Genomic DNA, 8,433 nt, shown 5'->3' with positions numbered 1-8,433 from the left:
ATAATAAACTAATAACAAAATAACTAATATTACTAGTACGTACTTGTTCATAGCTACATTCCTACCTATCACACGAAGGTGTTTGAAAAATAAACACAAACTTTTATCCAGCCACAACGGCATGTCACGTATGATTTGAAAATAGTTAATAATAACAACAAAAAAGTAACGCACTATCATGAACATAAACATTGAAAAATGAAAAAGCACGTTCAATGAGAAGGCTGACACTCAGACTCATCGATAATTTTTTTAATGTTTGCAGTATAATTTGATGCAGCCATTCGAATACAATTATACAAATGTTCATCTGTAAGTCGATTGCGATATTTGTTCTTAATAAACTTCATATTGGAAAAAGAAGATTCACACAAATAGGTTGAACTGAATATTGCTTTCACTTTCAAGGCAACACGGCATAGAACTGAATATTTGTCTTTACTTACAATAGGCCAGATACATTCAGTACTTGAGACTAACAATTTTAAGGCTAAATCATTTTGAAACTCAATGACTTCCATTTCTGTTGCAGCGATGTCTTCGCCAAAGTTCTGCATAACACAAGTTGCAAACTGTTGGATATCAATTTCCATAAAGGGTGAAACAACAAACTGCGCTACTAAAGCCATTTCATTGAAATCCTTAAAACAATGTTTGAAGTTATTCTTCAGGGTAGAAATTATTTCTACATGATATTTGTTGTCATAGGGTTCTAATGGATTTTGAGATATTTTTCTGAATGAATAGGAAAATACTTGGCATCGCTGTTAATTAGGTTTTGTTCCCAAAACTCCAGCTTTTTGATAAATGCTTTTATATCAGAAATCATTTCCGCTAGTTCTTTGTCTCTCCCCTGAAGCTGCAAATTAATTTCGTTTAATTTCTCTGTAATGTCCACGAGAAAACCAAAATCTCTAAGCCAGATAGAATTTTCTAGTTCCGGAGTCGGTTCATCGCGTTGTTTGAAAAATTGAACTATACCAGATAGGACATCATTGGCACGTTTCAGCACCCGTCCTCTACTCAACCATCGGACTTCAGAGTGAAGGAGTAGGTCCCCGTATTGACAGTCAACTTCATCGGCCAAGGTTCTGAATAATCTTCTTTGTAACGCTTGAGCTCTAATCCTGTTCACAATTTTTACCACCAGTTTCATAACGTTGTTTAGTTTCAGGAAATTTCCACATAATGCTTGCTGATGGATAATGCAGTGGTAACAGAGAAATTGCGTAAAAGTTTCATCTTTACGACATAACGCCAACAGACCCTTATCACAACCCACCATAGCTGGAGCGCCATCGGTTGTCAAGCCTCCCATTTTCGATATTGGAATTTTCTCCAAAGAAATAATATTTTTTAAATGAGAAAACAACTCATGTCCAGTAGTGTGTCCTTTCAGTAAAATGAACTTCAGAAGATCTTCTTTAATCGTAAAATCACTAAAAACCATCCTGACGAACACGGCCATCTGGGCAGTGTCAACGACATCTGTTGATTCATCCACTTGAAGTGAAAAATTAATACAGTTATCTAAGTCAGTTCTTAACTGTAAAAAAATATCATTGCTCATTACTTCTACACGTCTCATCACTGTATTAGCAGAAAGTTGCATATATTTTATAGCTGAAACTATCTCGTCTTCATTTCTAAAGTTGGCAAATAACGAATCAGCAGCTTCTAAAAACGCCTGTTTCATCATTTCCCCGATTTCTTTTTTTGTGCAATCATCTGGGACACACGGTACGATGCTTCAGTTGCAGCCTTATTTTTGTCGACTGTTCTTAAAAATATTGATTGTTGTCCAATTAACTGCTTTTTAAATTGTTTCAGTTTCTCTTTTCTGGCGGCAAAATGTAGTTGGAATGATTTTTCAAAATTAGAATGTACAGTTTTATGATGTCTCTCAATATTTCCTTTTTTAGCAACGGAGACCGAAGTATTACATAAAGAACACACATTTTTATCTTTAACTTCTGTAAAAAAGTATTGTTCTTCCCATTCCGAATGAAAGTGGTATGTCTTTACCTTCTCACAACTGCTTGCCATAATATTATTTTTGTTGTTCTCTACTAACCCAACCGCTGGACGTTGGTTACGCGTTCAGTTTTAAACTAAGTGCAATGTCGCCGCGCCGTGCGTATTTATCCCGTTCAAAGCAATTCAGATCGTTCTCGAACACTAACGCGCTGGTCCGGCTGGTCGGTTCTAGCCGATTCTAGCTTGATGGTGTCAGCGGCGGATCGCTCACCGCAACGTTGCCGCTGTTTATGTTTAATATCATGACAATTAGATTTTTTGTGGAATTTTCGGAAGCTTCTCTGATTTCTGCAGTTTGTATTTTTTAAATTAAAATCGTTGTGAGAGCTACCACAATTGCCTCCACGAGCTACCGATAGCTCGCGATCGACAGGTTGGCGACCACTGCTTTAGAGCGTCAATTTTATTACTGCGTTGTTGCCGCTGTGAGTATATTTCTGCTATTTACAGAAAATAGGAGATCCAATAAGATATAATGTTGTTATTGTAAGTAGGATGGATCCATATCATGCTATCACAATGAAATTCCAGATGAATCCATTCAACAAATTACAAACACATAAAACATCAAAGACAATGGACAATGTTCAAATGGACAATTTTTTTACAAAATTGCATTACCTTCAGAATTACATGATGGTTATCATTTTATATGGTGTTATAAAAGTTGCAAAAAGTATGATTTCTTGTGATATTTGTGATCATTCAGGACACGAGTATTGTCTGTGAAAAGTTTTTACCCTAGTTGTGCAAGATACCTTGCACCTGGCAAAACTTCAAGAATACATATAAAATAAAATGTTATCCAATTTTACAGCACGGAGTATGGGGTGATATTCCTTTATTAAAAGGCTATTCTCGACGTCACAATATTAAGAAAATGTTTAATAACTGTGAAGCGAAGGATGAGAGATATTCAACATGAAGGTAGTATCGTGTAACAGTGATTGACTCTTAAACTCTAATTTGAAAAGTTGTTACTTGTATGTCGTGAATGGATCGCTCGATATATTCGAAATATTGAACAGATTCTGAGACGGGTATTGCATTACTTTCTTATATTCCGTAAACTAAAGCATACCTTTATTATTAGCTGAAATTGGAAATTTCCGAAACGGGTCGATTTTCCAGTCCAAAAAATCTATTTTTGAAAAATGTCGGTGAGTCGGTCTGTCAACACGATAACTCAGAAACGCTACCAAAATTTTTAATGAAATTTCAAATGTAGGTTCAGAACGTGAAAACTGAGGCTAAGTTTGTAAATGAGCCAAATCTGATGTTACAATTTTTCGAAAAATTCCATTTTCATATATTTATCTCGATTTTCCACTCGATATAATTGTTTTTTTACGAACGATTGACAAATTTTTTGGAATCCTCGTATCAAAAAAAATCCTCGTATTAATAAAAATGTTGGATGCAAACTAATAGCCTTGTGCATAAGGTAAAGTCATGTGCTGAGTACAGTAACTGGTTAAAATAATATTCTAATGCATCAGTCAGAGCTAGATATCTCGTTTATCCTTAGCGCCAAGAAAAAACATTATAAATGAAAGTAGTAAGTAGATATCGACGAGGACCAGATTTTAAAAATATTCATAAATATATAGTCTGCTCCAAAATTCAGAGACAAACCAAACATATAGTTTATATGTTACATCTCTCGATTCTATTCTAAGTGCTGATTTCGAAAAACTATAGTACTTGGGGTCAACTATGTTTCAGTATCTAAAATCCAGGGTATTGAAAATAACTTTTTCAACTTCAAAGATTTTTCAGCTGAAACTATTGATTATTTTGAGGGCTTGAATGCCCCTATATTCACTTGAGTTCAGTTGGGTTTTTCACTCAATTTTGGAACATCTTATATATTTATATTTGTCATAAAATCTGTCTCTTGGCGATAACCGCTAGTTTTAAAAATAATATTTTCTTCCAACCCCAACGGTAAACGAGATATTTAGCACCGACACGGTCGACCTTCATGTAATGCTGTCTTCACAAGTTTTTTAAATGAAACAGCCTATGTTTTTCTCAATTTCCGCATTACCCTAGCTGAGCTCATTTCAGAAATGTATTATACATTGTTTTAAACTCCCCTTTAATAATAGGGTTAGGGAGTTATTCAATAATCATTTCTGATTATATAAAAATCACAATGACTATATAATATATATAATAAATATTTCGTTTATATATGTGAATGGAAAAGTGGGGATTCAAATAACAGGGTGATAATTGAAAATACTTCTGAATACTTCTCACTCACATATATGTACAATCAATCGCTTCAATAATACTTCACTAACTTTCTTCGAAAGCTTCTGATAATTCCTCTTCCATATTCTCTGTTTCAGTTTCACTGTCATCATTTAAACCAATAATGAATTTATTTCTACCATCAATATAGAAATGTCCAATCTCCATATCTCAACTAAAATAATTTTTTTAATCCTTTCCTGTCATCTTCTTTGGCAATATTAAATACTTCTTCTTCAATTAGCTCTATCAGCTTCTAATCAAATTTTGGAAAATTATTGTTACACCTGATACTTTGTTTCAATTTTCTCCAAATCAACTCGATGGGATTGAAAACACAAAAATAGGAAGGAAGTCTTAGTATGGTGTGTCCATACTTTTCAGCAATACTCTCAAGGGCATACACTTTTTCAAATGTTTTAGTCTGTACAATTTCAAGTAGTTGGTTTTTGATATAGTAATCTTTAAAATACAAATTGTTATCCATTAAAAAACTTTGTATTTCATCTTTCCTCGAATTTTTATACGGTACTTTGATGAGCTGTCGCGAATGATAGGAAGCGTTGTCAAGAACTATTACACTATTCGCATCCAAATTTGGGAACGATGTGTATTGGAACCATTCCTCGAAAATATTAGCTTCCATGTTCTTATGATAGTCAACAATGCAGTCCTCAAGTATTTTTTCACATAATTTCAAAGAATTCGGAAACCAACCTTTTCTTTCTCAGCAATGCACAATGATTAATCGCGATCCTTTGTTTGCAGGCATGTTAGGCGTACATATTTTCGAACCATCAGTCAACCCTTTGTAACAGTGTCGTGTCATACCCAGATTCGTCTAAATAGAAAATTTGTTCTTGTCTATATTTAGTTACATATTCTAAGTATTTGTTACGCAATTCCACTATTTTTCTGCTCTCCAGAACTGCTTGACGTTTGTTTATTATTTTAAATGTATTTATCCAAAGTTTCTTCATCTAATTCTGAAGAGTTTTGTCACAGCAGCTCACGTTATGGCCGGAAGTATTCAATTTCTTTCTTATGATTTCAGTTGTAGAAATCTCATTGCTTTCATAACAGTTGTATATTGTTTTTCAATGATTTCTTCAGATGTGATATAGGATTACCAGTATCATATCGCGTCTTGCGTTCATAAGGTTTTTTTTTGACTATTTTACGTACAGTTGAGAAAGGTCAAATCTGATGTTGCTTGTAATAGCAACCAAACCAAATCGAAACCAAACTTGAAATGTGGATTTTCATATACATTGAAACATACTCTCTGTGTTTCAATATTCAAATGCCTCCGAATCTCTTTCACTTGTATCTCTTTTTCGCTTTGTTCACCATCGCTATTGGAATCACTTCACAGGAAAAAGTCTACGTTGTTATCACACTCGTTATTACTATTAGTACATATCCAAGGATGCCACATTTCAAACAGATAACAAAAATTTTAAGTAATTATAACTGCATCAATATCGAATTTCAACACTCAAATCGCAATCAGTTCCTTAACTGAACACGATGGCAATAACCATCCCCGCATTCCCCGAATTCTATTCGTCACCATAACGTGACTTCAAATTAAATTTCGTGACTCTTCAGCCCATCATAAAACTCGGTTAGTAAAAATTATCCAATACGAACCGCTAATTCTACAGTCCACGTGAACTAGTTCGCAGCCGGTTCATTTCCATGTACTGGTTTTTTTGGCCTTTGAGAGTGCCCTCAACTTTAACTGTGCACAATATCGTTCACTTCGACTATACCAAAGTTGGCACACATTACGAGTGGATTACAAAATAATAAATAAAGAATAAACGTTCATTAACAAATTAAACAAATTGCTTGAAAGTATTATTTTTTTTCATCTTTTCGAACTATTCGTGAGCTATAAGGCAATAAATGCGGTGTCGAAGATGTACAAGTTGAAATTTTGTTGTGAATTTTCTATTGATGGTTTTGGTAAACTAAAATCAAAAATTTACCGATTTCAGGAAATTATAATAGTACTTTTTTATTTAGTTTATAATGAAATTATGCGTTACTTGGACGTACTGTGTATATAGAAACGTATCTAAGAAATTAAAAACTGGGCAGTAATTTGGAACTCCAATTTTAAGTGAAAAACAGATTCATTCCTATTGTTTCATGTATAATTTGCGTACTTATATTGTTTCGCGTTTACGGCGTCCACTGACCATAGGCATACAACGAACGTTAAAACTCGTTATTTTTTTTAAGAAAATGAAATATTTTTATGATCGAAGAATAGGACCTACATACTAAGTAGTATTATACATACTGCGTTTAAGGGTGTTTGTATTAAAAAAGTGATTCTGTTAGTAACAAAAAATTGATACATCTGATGGTCCCGTTCATGTAAGTGATCATAATTTTATATGTGGTATATATTAAGTTACAACTTGTCTTTTTCAGCATTTTAGTCCCACTCAACGCATTAGTAGACGTAGCTTTTTTCGCCAGTTTTGTAACAATCAGAACAACCGATTCAGAATGCAAGTATTTCGTCTTCAGATCCAGAAGAGTTTCCTCTAGGTAACTCATCTTTGCAAAATATATCTGACCAAGATAACTTTCACGAAAGTCTCTTTGATGAGATGAGTAAATTTGAAAATTCACTTTCTTATGGTCTTTTTCGTAGATACAAAAAAATGCTCAGTAGATGCAATTGCTGACATACCTATCTATAACATACAGGGTGTTTCACCAGGCCATTCTCAATCGAAATTTTTCAAGTCCATGAAAATATTGTTAAATAATGTGAAACAGGGGTATTTCAACTCCTTATGACCACAAAAAAACTAAAAAAATTAATATAGTTGCCCTGCAGTTGATGTGGATTTCCAGTCTCCAAGTAGGGACTTTTCGAGTATCGCTTTCTGCATTTAAATGCATGTGAAAAAAGGGGCACTTCACGCATGTCCGTTGAATGGTAAAATCATAACTAACTATTTTTTGGTAATTTTCGATGCGAAACTCACTCCTTCTAAGTCAGTGGACTCTGATTAACACAAATATAAATTATATCAAAACAAAGTCCACATGAACTCAAGAATGAACTTAATTATTTAGAATAGAGATGACAAATCGTTTCGGAATTACAGAAATGTTTACCTCTGTTGTTAAAGCCAGGGAAATACTACTATATTCGAAAGGATTGTTTACTTTTAGATTCAATCTGATTCTTCTGTAGACGATACAGACAAAGATCCGGACTCTGTTCCAGGTTTTGATTCCAACGAAAATTTATTGAATAGTCAGGTAAGTTTTTTTGCGGATGAATTATTACTTAACTTATTGTTTTTTTGCTTTTGGCAACAAGTTAATTTTCTATTTTTTTGTAACATCATGGCATATTTTCGACGGTTTTTATATGTACAATGCAAAAGTTGTAAAATATTTATTACCAATAATTGTTTTTCTTCTACATTCATAGTGTGCGTCTACCAATGGAAAAAATATGTTTATCAAAAAACGTTATTTAATAAAAGTCCATAATATTCAGCAATACAATTTGTGATATGCTTCAATATCTATTCAGGAAAATTCAAGGTCGGAGGCAATGTTTCGAAAAGTAATTTACATATATGTTATATATTCAGCTACGATACAACATATACACTGCTTTTCAGATAAAAGTATCCATCTTTAATAACTTTTGTAATACTGGTATTTAGGAAAAATCCAAAAACACGTCAATTTATGTTGGAAGGGGCAAGCATTATGGCTCATTTAAACTTACTGGAAAAGTCACCCCCTCACCCCTAGCATCATCCCTTTTTTTTTAAATTACTTCTCATATTTTGTATGTAAAATTTGGATACTCCTCTTTGAGCTGATTTCAAAAATGTATAATACTTGTAGGATGAAGTGGTTAGTTTATGAGATAAACAATTTTTCTTTTAATAACCCAAATTTTACTTATTTTCTACTTTCACCTTATTTGCCTGTAATAAAATGGGTTGTACAACAGTTCAAACTCTGTAATCTTTTTAACTGTGCTATTTATTATGAAGTTACAATAAGTGTTCAAAATGAGTACCATTCACTTCCATACTATGGTATAATCTATTGTGAAATGCCTCTCTGACATTGCTTAATACGGCT

This window comes from Leptinotarsa decemlineata, unplaced genomic scaffold (assembly GCF_025532065.1).
Source record: "Leptinotarsa decemlineata unplaced genomic scaffold, Ldec_3_MD MMD2_tig00026307_RagTag_RagTag, whole genome shotgun sequence".
NCBI lineage: Eukaryota > Metazoa > Arthropoda > Insecta > Coleoptera > Chrysomelidae > Leptinotarsa > Leptinotarsa decemlineata.
This window is presented reverse-complemented; position numbering follows the sequence as displayed.